Below are 15,713 nucleotides of genomic sequence, written 5' to 3'. Positions count from 1 at the left end.
TTTCTTAAAAGAAGGGTTTATCATCCCTGTAGTAGAGCACCTGCTTTGTGCAGATTTTTTCAACTTTATTAAATATGATTTCATGTCTCTATTCAAGATGACATTGCCATCAGAATTATCCATTTTAAACTTTGTTCTAATGGAAAGATCTTAATTGTAGTTAGGGAATTCTGTCTCCATGTTTAGGATCTAGAACTAGGGATGAACGTTGCACTATTCCATCAACAAGCAGAGGATAAATATCAGCTATTCTTGTTTAAATCACTCTGCATCCAGCTTTTGCTGTTTGATTATATTTCAATCAAGCGAGACTTATTCCAGCTTGTGATAGTGTTGTGGTGGGCAGTGACATTAAAGAAACATAGTCTCCAGCTCTTCAGGAGCTTACAGTTCTGACAATACTTTTTACCTAAGGAATCCTTTGGGACCTTTTTTTTTTTTTTTTAACGTTTTTGGGGTTCTGAGAGGCTAAGGATTTCATGATATTAACAGCTTTTTGGAAGGCAAGGGAGCCTTGGAATCTTGCGTAGAACCTATTCCACACACACGAAGAATAGCATTTATTCTGATAATTATGCAGTGTATCCTATGAAGTTTGAAAGCATGCTGAGATTGCAAATATTGCATCTTTTATTATCTAATAAACATGCTTGAAGTGGCTTGTATTACAGGTTATATTTTTTGTTCATGTCATGCCTGAAGTTTTACTGTCAGAAATTATTTGCCTATCCTAAACCCAAACCATTTCAAAGTTGCAAATATGTTACTTTGTCAGCGTGGTATAGTGATAGATCACTAAAATCTCAGGGGACAGTGTGCTTCCTTGATTTAATATTGCAGAACCTCTTGTAACCAGTCACTTACCTAGTTAAACACCCACACACCACAGAGCAGCTGATCATATAACATGTATGGCTGTGAGAACAGCATTCTGTCTGCCAGATTCAGAGCTTGGAAGCTGGAAAACAATTGCATGGCAGTGAAACACTTCAGGAGTAGTAGTGCCAGCAGCTCACTCATTAATACAAACAGCTTGCTTTAGTTTCTTCAACACTCTTCTTCAGACACCCTTCCCTTAGGAGGTTTCAGAAGAGCGGCTCCTACTCAAGGAAACAGCACCTACTTTCTGCAACTGTGGCCTCAAGATCTGATTCGTGACGCCCAGAGCTGTTTCCATTTCTGCTCTAAGTATGGGAAGTAATCTTGTAGTGTGGTAAGAAAATACTTTTCAAGTTTGTAGGGAAAAAGTTGATTAGTAATGCTACTGATGTGATTTTGTTTTGGAATGTCTGGAGCCTATCGAAGAAGTAAACTGTAAAAGTGAACTGTTAAAAAAAAAAAGTCACCCTTTACTCAGGGTTTTAGATAATTTCAACAAAAATGTGAATATACTCTGGAGTTTCATTTCCCTTGTTGTAAAAAGTCAGTTAAAGAGACAGCCAACAACAACAATAAAAACCCCTGTGGATTCTCTTATATTTTGTACCATTGCCTTTGGAACTAGTTACTCTAAAGGAGGTGATTGCATTTCCTTGCAGGGAACTCTTGGATCTTGTGCTCCAGCTTTAGGTATGATAGTCTTCTCAGCTACTGTCCCTATTTCTGACAGCACTTGAATTTACTTTGATAGAAGGAAACTGTGTTGCAGTCAGTGAATTTAGCTGAAGGAGGATCAGGAAGCCTTTGGAGCTAGGCAGAACAAGATTTGAATCAGCTCCACCAGTTACTGGCTTTACAGCATTGGGCAAATCACCTTGACCTCTCTGGCCTCAGATACCTCAACAGTAGAATGGGGTTTGTTATAGGGATTAGAGATAATATATGCAAGCTGCTAGCATGGTTCCTGGCACATGTATATATTAAGGACTCAATAAATGGTAGGACATGGCTGATGTGGGAAATAGAGATCATTTTGGCTAATGAGAGATCTGGTGCTGCGATCTGCATACTTTCATTTGTGCAGATTTGGGATGAAAAAATTGCAAATATTTGACTTGGAGCATACCTAAGTCTTGCAGGTGCAGCGTGCTTATGGGAACTTTGATTTGTTGCTCTATGGCTGGCTGGACGTGGTGGAGACAGTAAAACAGCTCCAGATTCTGCAGTGATACCCACAGGCTGTGCTTGTTTCAAGCCTATTCAGAGCTTGTGTGGTGAAAAGGGTGTTTTAGGACATTAACGTATCTCAATGAGTTCTGTGTCCAGAGTTGAATCACGTGCAAAGCCTTGTGTAAATTTTCATGGTTAATGCAAGCCATAAAGTGCTTGGTAGAATCAGTGAAGACATCAGATGCTTATTTTAGTTAATCTGTTTGTTTATATAGCAGTTATGTTTGATTTAAAAAAAAAAAAAACACTTATCAACATTTTCTCCCAAAGAATTCCCATTGCTCTTCTGAGGTTTTGATCATAAACTGTTATTAGGGTTATAAGTTTGAGTGCCTTAGGCATTTTTGCTTTGGTGGATGAAGGAAAGAAAAGTCTCCTTACCTGTCAAATTTTATCAACTCTCCACTTTAGGCCTATACCTACAGATTGTGTGTGGTATCCCTAGCCTTGTTTTTAGTCTGAAAAGTAATTTTATGGTAAAATATGACTTTTTCCTCTTTAAAGCATAGTTTAAGAGATTCTTTTGGAAAGTAGATTCAAGGCCATGTATACAGTTTTTTTTAAATTTTTTTTAATTTTTATTTATTTATGATAGTTACAGAGAGAGAGAGAGGCAGAGACACAGGCAGAGGGAGAAGCAGGCTCCATGCACCGGGAGCCCGATGTGGGATTCGATCCCGGGTCTCCAGGATCGCGCCCTGGGCCAAAGGCAGGCGCCAAACTGCTGCGCCACCCAGGGATCCCCATGTATACAGTTTTATTCAGTGCAGAGAGCTTTTAAAATAGAATTTATTGGGTCCTGTAGAATTACTCTGTCATTTTTGTAGGATATCATTGTGATAAGTCTGTGAACCCACAAGAGTTACCTAGAGACTTTTCAGATAAGGTAGACACATCAGTAATGCATTAGGATTTACCTCAAGGGACTCTGCTAATCCTTATTTTCTTTTATTGTTGAGCCACCTCGGGGCTTTCCCATCAATGGAATCAGTCACTAGCATTGGATTGCTGATAAAGAGGGATTGGCAAAGAATGGTTTTAGACTTGCCTTAGATTTTGCAGAACACTTGAAAAAAATTAATCTCGGCCACATGTATAATAATAATAAGAGCACTTATGCTGCGTGAGCCCAGACTGACTAAACAAATAAAATTTAGATGATTGAGCTACATATTTTTTTTCTCAACTATAATACATTTTGCTACATAAACTTTTTCTGGGGAGGAGGGTTCTATTTGTTTCTTAACTTATTTGTTCTGGTTTACTAGAGTCAAATGGCCTAGCAGAGATTTGGTTGCTTCTGTCAGTTTCTTGATAAACTCCTCAGTGTGTGGTGAGAAGGGATTGTTGGAAGAGAACAGAAATAGAAATGATGCAGAGTATGGCTGTAGGGCCTTATTTCTTGATCTTGCTAGGCATGTAGCATCAGAGGGTTCTTACTCTTCACTGGATTTCACAAAGATATACAGTGTTGGGTGATTCCTTTTGTCGTTAATGCTAGTGAAGAATAGAGTCTTTAACTGCTTTGGAATTTAGACTTTTCAGCTTTGGAATTTTGATTCAGTTTTGGAAATTCAATGGACTACAACTTTTTTTTTTTCAAAGATTTTATTTATTTATTCATGATAGTCACAGAGAGAGAGAGAGAGGCAGAGACACAGGCAGAGGGAGAAGCAGGCTCCATGCACCGGGAGCCCGATGTGGGATTCGATCCCGGGTCTCCAGGATCGCGCCCTGGGCCAAAGGCAGGCGCCAAACCGCTGCGCCACCCAGGGATCCCTGGACTACAACTTCTTAATTACACTACCTGGCTTACAAAATGAGACTTACCCTAGGTCCTTATGAATTGTTTTCACCCTTTCAAATGTACTATATTAATGTATTTTAAGTAATGTCTGTGGCCTTTGAACATTGAAATATATGGTGAAGTGTTGGGTTTTTGGGTTTTTTTTTTTTTTTTTGAGGTGATGAGAAGAGTCTGTGTGTGCTCTTAATTGCATAGATGAATCTGTGTTTTTCCCCCATTTCCTCTTAAGATTGTGGCCCAGGAACGCCTGGGTGGCTCAGCAGTTAAGCATCTACCTTTGGCTCAGGGTGTGATCCTGGACTCCTAGGATGCAGTCCCACATTGGGCTCCCTACAGGGAGCCTGCTTCTCCCTCTGCCTATGTCTCTGCCTCTCTCTTTGTGTGTCTCTCATGAATAAATAAATAAAATCTTTAAAAAAAAAAAGTCTGTAGCCCAGATGCCCAGAGACTTTTCCTGTATGTAATATACTATTAGAGCTGGGATTTGAAGTTACCTTGCCTGAAAGATCCTCCTTGTAGAACCCTACAGTTTTCTTTCTAGCATAAAAAGCATACAAATTCATCTAAATAAACTCAACAAAAGTTTGGAAAAAACCTAAATGTGTATCAGTATAGAATTGGATAAATAAATTAGGGTACATTCATGCAGTAGAATACATTTTATAGCTGCAAAAAAGAATGAGGAAACTACTGTTGTGGAAAAATTTCTAAGCTGTGTATAAGTGGAATGCTTTATATACTCATTTGTGTATGGTGTCCTTCGCTCAGAATTAAGTTTATACAATTCATATTTTCATGTGTAACAATAATTAGTTTTCCCTCATATAATAATCTGTTGTACACATATAATTTATTTGTCCATTCTACCATTGTTGCGCATTTGGATTATTTCTAGTTTGGGCTATCATGGGTAATGGTGCTCTATTCACTGTGTTTTCTTCTGTACTTAAAATTTTTGATCCATGTGAATGTATACCCACCGAATATTTTTTTTGTTTAAAAAGTATTGCTCAACAATCCATAGGGAAATTATAATGTCCTGTGTTTTTTAATTTTATTTATTTATTTATGAGAGACAGAGAGAGAGAGAGGCAGAGAGGCAGAGACACAGGCGGAGGGAGAAGCAGACTCCATGTAGGGAGCCTGATGTGGGACTCAGTCTCTGAACTCCAGGATCACGCCCTGGGCCGAAGGCAGGGGCTCAACCCCTGAGCCACTCAGGGATCCCCCTAATGTCCTGTTTTAAATTAAATATTGAAATAGTTGCTGGGGCAAAATAGTTTTAATTTTTTTTTGAAGTACATTCTTAAAGACCTAGCCTGGATTTTTACAGTACTAAGAGAATTTCCAAGTCCATCTGAGAGCAAACCCTATATACTTTTATCCTTAGAGAGGGGTTAAGTATGACAGAGAATGTTTTTAAAAATAGCTACAGGGACGCCTGGGTGGCTCAGGGTTAGGCGCACCTGCCTTCGGCTCAGGGTGTGATCCTGGAGTGCCGGGATGGAGTCCCACATCGGGCTCCCTGCATGGAGCCTGCTTGTGTCTCCCTCTGCCTCTGCCTATGTCTCTGCCTCTTTCTTTTGTGTGTCTCATGAACAAATAAATAAATTTTTTTTAATTTTAAAAATAAAAAAATTAAAAATAGCTACATATTTTGAAAGATTTGTCTTTGTAACTGCTACATGGTTCTTTTCATTGCATCATTTCATAATAATGATATGATAATCCTTCCTGAATTGCTAATTATTAAAAATGTTTACTTAATATTTTTATAACTGTGGTATACTTAAACTTTTTGGGAACCCAAGGTTTTAAACAAATAGCAACATGAGAAATTTACTTAAATATAGTTAACTGATTTGGAATATTGTGAAGTGCCTTGGGTCTGCCGCCCAGCGGGGGCGAGAGGAGTTGGGGCAGGTAAGGTGCTCCTGTGAGCCCAGGCTCTGTAATCATGGCTGGGCGCCATTACTTCTATTGAAAAGTGCATTTGGTCACTTTTTTTTTTTTTTTTTTTTTTTTTTTTTGCTGTACTTGCACTATTGTCATTTTTTTCCCTCTTATTGCCCAAACATGGAAATAATGATTAAAATATAAACCTGTAAAGCAGTGGTTCTTGGGCAGCCCGGGTGGCTCAGCGGTTTAGCGCCGCCTTCAGCCCAGGGTGTGATTCTGGAGACCCGGGATCGAGTCCCACGTTGGGCTCCCTGCAAGGAGCCTGCTTCTCCCTCTGCCTGTGTCTCTGCCTCTCTCTCTCTCTCTCTCTCTCTCTCTCATGAATAAATAAATAAAACCTTTAAAAAAAAAAAAGCAGTGATTCTCAACCAAGTGCAATTTTGCCTCCAGGAGACATTGGGCAATGTCTGGAGATATCTTTGTTTTTTTGTTTTTTGTTTTTTTTAATTTTATTTATTTATTTATGATAGTCACACAGTGAGAGAGAGAGAGGCAGAGACATAGGCAGAGGGAGAAGCAGGCTCCATGCACCGGGAGCCCGATGTGGGATTCGATCCCGGGTCTCCAGGATCGCGCCCTGGGCCAAAGGCAGGCGCCAAACCGCTGCGCCACCCAGGGATCCCAATATCTTTGATTAACACAGTGGGATCTGGGGTGTGCTTCTGGCATCCAGTGGGATCATCCTACAGTGCACAGAACGATCTGGTCTAAAACGTTGGCTGTGTGGAGATTGAGAAACACTGCTATAAAACAACTTGCTAAGTTGATGCTACAAGGCAGGTAGCAGTTTTAGCATTGACTTTGTTAGATTTGACACATGAAAGTCATATTTAGTTTAGTCTAGAGAAGAAATAAGCTAGGATCTTGTCTAAATTGTAATAAGGTTTTAAATATGAAAACTGATTTTAGTATAAGCTTTAGCAGACAAGTCATCTTTAAAAAAAAAAAAAGATTTTATTTATTTTTTCATGAGAGACACACACAGAGAGAGGCACAGGCACAGCCAGAGGGAGAAGCAGACTCCATGTCGGGAGCCCGACGTGGGACTCAATCTAGGGTCTCCAGGATCACACCCTGGGCTGAAAGCGGCACTAAACCACTGAGCCACTTGGGCTGCCCTACAAGTCATCTTTAAAAAAAAAATTTTTGTTTGTTTTTGTTTTTTTTGTTAAGTAAGCTCTACCAGCAACGTGGGGCTGAAACTCATGACCCTAAGTCTGAGAGTCACATGCTGTACTGACTGAGCCAGCCAGGTGCTCCTAGTTATCTTTTTAAAAAATAGACTGCTTATAGTCTCCTAGAGGGTAGAACCAGATGATTTTGGAAGACAGTTTTTGGGTTTTTTAAAAAGATTTTATTTATTTATCTGACAGAGAGAGAGCACAAGCAGGGGGAGCAACAGAGGGAGAGGGAGAAGCAGGCTCTCTGTTGGGCAGGAAGCCCAATGTGGGGCTTGATCCCAGAACCCTGGGATCTTGACCTGAGCTGAAGGCAGATGCTTAACCAACTGAGCCACCCAGGTTCCCCTGGAAGATAGTTTTTATTTACAAGATTATTCAAAGAGAAAAAGTATTTATTATATGTTACACAGCATGAAGACTTCTTTTTTTTTTTTTTTTCCAAAAGCAGATATATTTGAACTTTTATAATCCTAAGGTATATCTTGTTCTCCTCTAAAAGAAGATATTTGGGGCGCCTGGGTAGCTCAGTCGCTTAAGTGTCTGCCTTCCACTCAGGTCATGATCTCAGGGTCCTGAGATTGAGCCTGGCATCACTCCCTGCTGGGTGGGGAGCCTGCTTCTTCCTCTCCCTCTGCCTCCCCACCCTGTTTGTGCACGCACGCTGTCTTGCACACTCTCTGCCTCTCTCTCTCAAATAAATCTTTAAAAAGAGAAAAAATATTTGGTGGTTTGACATAAAATGTATTTAAATCTTGTATAATGCGGGACACCTGGGTGGCTCAGTGGTTGAGCATATGCCTTTGGCCCAGGGCATGATCCTAGAGTCCCGGGATAGGGTCCTGCATCGGGCTCCCTGCATGGAGCCTGTTTGTCCCTCTGCCTGTGTCTCTGCTTCTCTATCTGTGTGTGTCTCTCATGAATAAATAAATAAAATCTTTTCAAAAAATTAAATTTTGTATAATGTAAGTTAAACAATATTGGTAAGAGATGCAATGTTTTAAATTTGGAATATACATGCATAGTACAAAATTTTTCTACTTTCAAATAGCTACTTTATTTATTTATTTATTTATTTACTTATTTATTTATCTATCTATTTATTTATTTATTTATTTTTTACTTTACTACTTCCTGTCAGGTTGTGGTAAAGAATGTATACACTTCTGGGGCACTTGGGTGGCTCAGTTGGTTGTGTCCAGCACTTGGTTTTGGCTCAGGTCATGGTCTCAGGGGCCTGATGTCAGGCTCCCTGCTCAAGGGAGTCTGCTTGAGAGTCTTTCTCTCCGTCTCCCTCTGCCCTTCCTCTCCTTCCATATCACACGCACACTCTCTCAAATTAATTAATAAATTATTAAATTAATAAGTAAATAAAATATTTTTAAAAAGGAATGTATACACATCTTTTTTAAAAGATTTTATTTATTCATTCATGAGAGACACACAGAGAGAGGCAGAGGCATAGGCAGAGGGAGAAGCAGGTTCCATTCATGGAGCCCGATGTGGGACTCAATCCTGGAACCCCAGGATCATGCCCTGAGCCGAAGGCAGATGCCCAACCGCTGAGCCACCCAGGTGTCCCAGAATGTATACACTTCTGCATCTATTCCACCTTGTCAAGTATTAAAACAATATCCAAAAGACAGTTTGTTCTGCCTACTCGTCTCTCTTGAACCTTTTTGTCCACTCAAATGTAAAGTTAAATTTTCTTTTTCTTTGAAGATGACTTCTGTCTCTAAGATCAGGTGGTGCAGTGAGCACTAAAAGATTTGTCCACAGAAGCCAAATATTGCAGAATTGGTTGTTTTCATTCCAGAACTATTTATTGAATTCCCTATAGGACTGTTTCTAAAGCATTTTGACTGTGACCCACAGTAAGAAGCAGTGCACACATGGTCACGTATGTTCTCTTTCATTCATACCCCCCCACACCTGAAACAAAAGCTATATGAAACAGTACTTACCTTTACTGTTTGTGAGGCAGTCTGTTATTTTTTTATTCCATTTCATTTTTCAAAATTAGGGTGGGTCAGGCAGTTTGAAAATCACAAAAAGTATTAAAGTAGATGCTAAGCAAATGCTTACTGGATTAAATAAATGGGGGTTGGGAGAGTGCTAAAATTAAAAGCTATGCTTAGAGGTATAAGTTTGAAGTAGAAATCCAAGAAATGTGGCATGAAGAAAATCATTGTGTTTATGATCTTATTCCATGTAGAAAGGTAATTCTTTTTATTTTTTTAAGATTTTATTTGTTTATTTGACAGAGAGAAAACACAAGCAGGGGGAGTGGCAGAGAGAGAGAGAGGGAGAAGCAGGCTCCTGCTGAGCAAGGAGCCTGATGCAGGGCTCCATCTCAGGACCCTGGGATCATGATTTGGCCGACGGCAGATGCTTAACTGACTGAGTCACCCAGGTGCCCCTAGAAAGGTAATTCTTAAAGACTGAAAACTTTAGAAGCGGGCAGCCCCAGTGGCGCAGCGGTTTAGCGCTGCCTGCAGCCCGGGGTTTAATCCTGGGGACCCTGGATCGAGTCCCATGTTGGGCTCCCTGCATGGAGCCTGCTTCTCCCTCTGCCTGTGCCTCTGCCTCTTTCTCTCTCTGTGTGTCTCTATAGATAAATAAATAAAATCTTAAAGAAAAAAAAAAAGAACTTTAGAAGCCTTGAGGTTGAATCCTCATTTTGCCTAGTGTTTTAAGCTATGGTATTCCAAGAGGGAGTACACCTACCATTGCTTAGTACACACAGACATACACACACACGTACACACTATCTACCTGTTTATTAAGTTAGGTAGAACTGGGGATTAATGAATATAGGGAAAGATTTTTTTAACTCTGTAGTATGACCTTCTTTAACACTGACCCTGATTTAGACAATAATTTGCTTATGTAGAATGGTTATAGAATAAAAATCTATCAGGGACTCAGTAGTGAGTGTTTACTTCTGTGTAAAAATCCAATTCCAGGGTTGTACTGTATTTCAGGGACAGCTCTGAAAAGCACTCATCAGAACCTGGTTTTCCAGAAGGATAAAACTTAGAAGTTACTTGGTTGGCATTGTATTTCATTTCTATCTTCAGAGTTACATATACAGTCTGTATTTTTGTTATTCATCAAACTTTACAAAGCATTTACTGTTTAATCCTTGTATAACCCTTTGAGATAGTGTATTATTACTCCATTTTACCAGCAGGGAAATTGAGACAAAGTGAAGTTATGTAACTTGCCAAGTTAAATATGTTCTTTTCTTGATAATGAGATTTTATAAGAAAGGACACAAATCATTTTATCTTGTTAATTAAAAACTGAAGTTTAGGGACACCTGGCTGGCTCAGTCAGTTAAGCATCTGGCTCTTGGTTTCAGCTCAGGTCATGATCTCAGGGTTGTGAGATCGAGCACCTCGTCAGGCTCTGGCTCCACAGGGAGTCTGCTTGAAGATTCCTCTCCCTCTCTCTCTCCCTCTCCCCCTGCCTCCACTCACTCAAGCACACATACTCTCTCTCCAGTAAATAAATCTTTAAAAAAAATTTTAAAAGTTTAAAAAATAGAATTAAAAAATCTGTAAGTACTTCTGGACTTTTGAAGCCAGGGACTGAGTAAAGCCTTTGTTTTAAGTTTTAAATTAATGCACAGTAAAATTGACGTTTTGGTGTGTACAGTTCTGTGAATATCAGTACATGTTATAGATTCATGTAACCACCATCACAATCAGGATACAGAACAGTTCCATCACCTGAAAAACCTCCCTGCTGCAGCTCCTTGCCTCCATACACTCTTCCATGCAGCATCCGTGGCAAGCGATGACCTGTTGCTCATCTCTGTCCTGTTCTCTTCTGAGAATGAGAATGTTCTTTTTTTCCTTTTTTTAAGATTTTATTTATTTATTTATGAGAGACACACACAGAGAGAGGCAGAGACATAGGCAGAGAGAGAAGCAGGCTCCACTCAGGGAGCCCAATGTGGGACTCAATCCTGGGACTCCAGGATCATGCCCTAGGCCGAAGGCAGACACTCAACCACTGAGCCACCCAGGCATCCCGAGAATGTTTTATAAGTAGGATCATACCACATGTAAGATTTTGAGACTGACTTCTTTCTGCATAATGCCTCTGAGAGTCATCCTAGTTTTTGTATGTATCAGCAATTCCTTTTTATTGCCAAATAATATTCCATTATGTGCATGGATTACAATTTGTTTCTCCATTTACCTATTGAAGGACATTTGGATCATTTCCAGTTTCTGGTGATTATGAACAAAGCCTCTATAAACATTCATGGACAGGTCTTGGGGTGAATGTGAGTTTTCATTTCACTAGAGTGAATAAGAATGGGATAGCTGTGTCATGTAGTATGTATCTCAATCTGTCTTCCAGAGCCAGTGTGCTCTTGTGCATCTCCACCAGAAATGTGAAAGTTCCAGTTGTTCTGGATCTTTGTCAGCACCTGATATTGTCAATATTTTTTATTTTAGCTGCTCTAACAGATGTATGGAAATAATTCACTGTGAGCTGAATGACCAGAATCTAGGGGGTAGGCCCAGCTCTGCTGCCAACTAGCTGTTGACCTTAAAGGAGCCCTTTATTTTTATTTTTTTTTTTAAGATTTTATTTATCCATTCATGAGAGACATAGGGATGCAGAGACACAGGCAGAGGGAGAGGCAGGCTCTCCCTGGAGAGCCCTATGTGGGACTTGATCGTGGGACTCCAGGATCACACCCTGAGCCGAAGGCAGACCCTCAACCACTGAGCTGCCCAGGCGCCCCAAAGGAGTCCTTTAAATAACTTTCTGAGCCTCTTGTTTCCTTGTCTCTCATGTAATAGGGAGTATTGAATGTGCTGTAAGTTCTGGAATTCCCAAATTCATTGATACGGAAAGAGAGATCCTTGGCAAGAGGACAGATTTATGTTTGCCTGTGCACCAAAAGTCTGTTGACTGATATTCTGAGCTAAAGTAAAAATACTGTAAGCAACATACATATTCATAAACAGAATCCATGGTGACATTACTTGATTTTATAACTACAGTTTTTTTGGAGCTAAACATAATATTGTGATGGTGTGTGTCACATCTATAAGCAAAAATTACATAGCTAATGTTACCATTAACATTGACAACCTGTAATCTTTTGGCTAATGTCTAATGTTTTTATAATATAACTATTTCTTAGCTTTCTAGGGTTACAGTTTGTAAAATTTAATCACAAATATTTTGCCACTTCCTGTCATGAGTGGGGGATCACTTTTTTTAAAGATTATATATTTAGGAACTAGCCCTTAATGCCTTTTTTGAATATGAGACAAATTACTTCTATATAGCATTGAGAAGCTTTATTATTTTTCTAAAAAATTATACATGCTTATTTAAAACTGTTTAAGAATTACAGAAAATTATAAAGAAATAAAGTATCTCCTTCCCCACCCTCACCTCATCCTGACATATGCATATATAAAAAGACATATGTAAGGATATGTTTGACATATAAAACCATGTCCTTACAGATGACATGATACTGCTTTTTAGTCTTTTTTTTCCTCAATGTGGACATATTTCTGTGTCAATTAATATAAAGTCTATCATAATTTGGATGTCTGCGTAGTATGCCAATGTCTGTGTGTACCATTACTTGTGTTTCAAGTCTTTTGTTATAATAAATAATGCTTCAGTGAATGCCCTTGTATACACATCTTTTTATGCTTGTGGCATTATCTTTTAATGGTGAATTCTTTGATGGCTGTATCCAAAAGTATGCATACTTCACACTTAGGAAAATAGTACTGAACCCCTCTATGGAAGGTTACTCCATTCTTAGGTAATTAGCTGTGCCAGGTAATTTCATACATCAGTCAGGCTACCTTTGTGTTAGCCAGTTTGGGATTCAAGCCAGGAAACATATGTACACATGTTTGTACCTGGATTTCTGCTGGAAAAAAAAAAAAAACAAACAGCCCATTTGCTAATTGATAGTCTTTACCAAGTAAACCTGAGAATGTTTTTTTTTTTTTTAAGATTTTATTTATTTATTTCATGAGATACACACAGAGAGAGAGGCAGAGACACAGGCAGAGGGAGAAGCAGGCTCCATGCAGGGAGCTGGACGTGGGACTCAATCCCGGGTCTCCAGGATCACACCCTGGGCTGAAGGCGGCGCTAAACCGCTGAGCCACCCAGGGATCCACGCCCCCTCCACCCCTCACCCCCCGAGAATGTTTTAAAACATCAAAGCTTAAAAAAACAAAGTCCGTTTTTAAAAAATCTCACTTTGGAGAAAAATAAACAGATAAAGCAATCTACTTTAAAAAAAAAAAGATTTTATTTATTCATGAGAGACAGAGAGAGAGAGGCAGAAACACAGGCAGAGGGCAGCCCTGGTGCCTCAGCGGTTTAGCACCGCTTTTGGCCCAGGGCTTGATCCTGGAGTCCCGGGATCAAGTCCCACGTCGGGCTCCCTGCTTGGAGCCTGCTTCTCCCTCTGCCTCTCTCTCTCTCTCTCTAATGAATGAATGAATGGATGGATGGATGGAGCCTGCTTCTCCCTCTGCCTCTCTCTCTCTCTCTCTCTAATGAATGAATGAATGAATGAATGAATGAATGAATAAATAAATAAATAAATAAATAAATAAATAAATAAATAAATAATAAGAGACACAGGCAGAGGGAGAAGCAGGCTCCATACAGGGAGCCTGACCTGGGACTTGATCCCAGGTCTCTAGGATTACGCCCTGGGCCGAGGCCAGGCGCTAAACCACTGAGCCACTGGGGCTTCCCTACTTTTTTAATTCAAAGAAAATCTTTTAATTAAAGTGATTATAACTCAATTTGTATTATCCCAATAAGCTCTCATTTTAAACTTTTTAAAAATATTTTAAAAATAAATGTCATTCAAACTTAAAAAGATAAATTAATTTCATTTGAAAAAAAGAAAAAGGTTTTGTTCTTAAATAATCTCTACCCCCAATGTGGGGCTTGAAATCACAACCCCAGGGTTAAGAGTTACATGCTCCACTGACTGAGCCAGCCAAGTAACCCTCTTTTTAAATTTTTTAAAATAAGTTTTAAATTTTGGAATAATTTTAGGTACAGAAAAGTTGCAGAAGGAGTATTTGTATACCCCTTATCCAGTTCCCCTTACTGTTAAATTCTTACATAATCATGTTAAAGTCTTACATAAACTGAAGAACCAACATTGGTATATTACTGTCAACTCCAGAGTTAATTCAGATTTCACTAGTTTTTCAGCTAATATCCCTTTTCTATTTGGAAACATCCTAAATCAGGCTTTTAAACTCTATGCTTAAAAAATAATAAAAAAATAAACTCTATGCTTAAATGAGCTTGAATATCTATTCATAGATTAATTTTAGTGATACATGGTATGCACCGTGTATAATGTGTCTGGATCTCTATTTAGACAAATTTAAGTTATCTTTAACAGTAATAGTTCTGAAAGTTATCTTTTGACATTTATAGACAGTTCTCCCCAAGGCCATTTTAGAGTATGCTTGAAGATTTTTTCTGCACCCCTCTGTGTTCCATATAAAAACATGATCTATAATATGGAAAAGTGTAACTCTTGCACAGTGGTACCCGTTGCAATATAGTTACAAGTTGCTGTCTCCAGGAGCACATGGGAAATAGCCACCTTTTGTTTACTGGGAAATTAACTTGTCTGTTAATCACAAGTGGTAGTCACCAGTCTAATATATGCTGGATGGTTTCACACTCTTGTAATGACTGGCTCTGAGAGAATTTAAGTGTTATGCGAGAAAAACGTGCTGGCCTTGAGGCAGGATACCATTATAAATAGGGAAGTACCTGGATATCTTTCACTCCACACTTGGTAATGGAAAGATTCTTTCCTGAGACAACCCATGACATCTAAACTCATGATATTAATTTGAATCATTCCTTGAAATTGTTTGGTTTATGGAAGAGGAAGAAGGAATTGGCGACATCAAGTATATGTGGATTTTTAAGAATCACTTTCCTCCCAGAATAAGTGGAACTCTTTTGAGCGTTTCCTCCATTAACATGCCATATTTTTTTAAGATGAAAAAAATACTCTCAAGCATTCTAGGAAACAAAGATGTCAAGAAAAAGGAGAAGGTGCATTTGAGCTAGGTCTTGGAAGATGGCTAGAATTTTATAATCAAATGATGGGGGAGTAGCAATGTTTTAGGTAGAAGGAAAGAGTAACATAATCAAATGTTTAGAGGTAGGGAAAATCAAGGTGTGTTTGAGAAATAGCACAAGGACGGTAGGTAGGAGAGGAGGCCTTTGGGAGCTAAGACTGAAAAAGTGGGGCTCAGATGGTGGAGGGCTTTTGGAATGCTCTGCTGAGGAGTTATATTTCATTCCAAGGCTTTAGAAACCAATAAAGACTTTGTAGCTGGGCAGTTATATGATCAAATTCTTTAGGGAAATGTAGTTTAGAAGATGTCTGTGTAAAGTGTCTTAAAAGAGGGAGTCAGAGAGACTGCTACCTCTGCATTAGATGATTAAGGCCTGAACTGGGAGGTTGTGTTAGCAAATGGAACGGGGAGGACAGGGCAATTTGTAAAACTAGAACTGGCTGGTTCATTACATAGTGGGGTAAGGTAGAGGGAACAGCCAAAAATGAGCAGGATTTTTGGAGCTCAGAGACTATAGCTGATTCATTT

General features: G+C 39.2%; 1 protein-coding gene across 4 annotated transcripts in view; it reads left to right on the top strand.

The window, feature by feature from the left end:
* ZNF652 (zinc finger protein 652) overlaps nt 1-15,713 on the top strand; it is a 62,297-nt gene that overhangs the window by 2,086 nt on the left and 44,498 nt on the right. Inside the window, exon 1 of one of the 4 annotated variants that reach the window (XM_025439610.3) lies at nt 1,083-1,213. The exons of the other annotated variants lie outside the window; for them this stretch is intronic. The gene's annotated coding sequence lies outside the window, so the exon portion shown is untranslated. Of the gene's footprint in view, nt 1-1,082; nt 1,214-15,713 lie in introns of those variants that run through there. 4 annotated transcript variants of the gene reach the window in all.

This window comes from Canis lupus, chromosome 9 (assembly GCF_003254725.2).
Source record: "Canis lupus dingo isolate Sandy chromosome 9, ASM325472v2, whole genome shotgun sequence".
Lineage (NCBI taxonomy): Eukaryota > Metazoa > Chordata > Mammalia > Carnivora > Canidae > Canis > Canis lupus.
The sequence above is the reverse complement of the archived record's forward strand: the minus strand, read 5'-3'. Positions and strand labels throughout refer to the sequence as shown.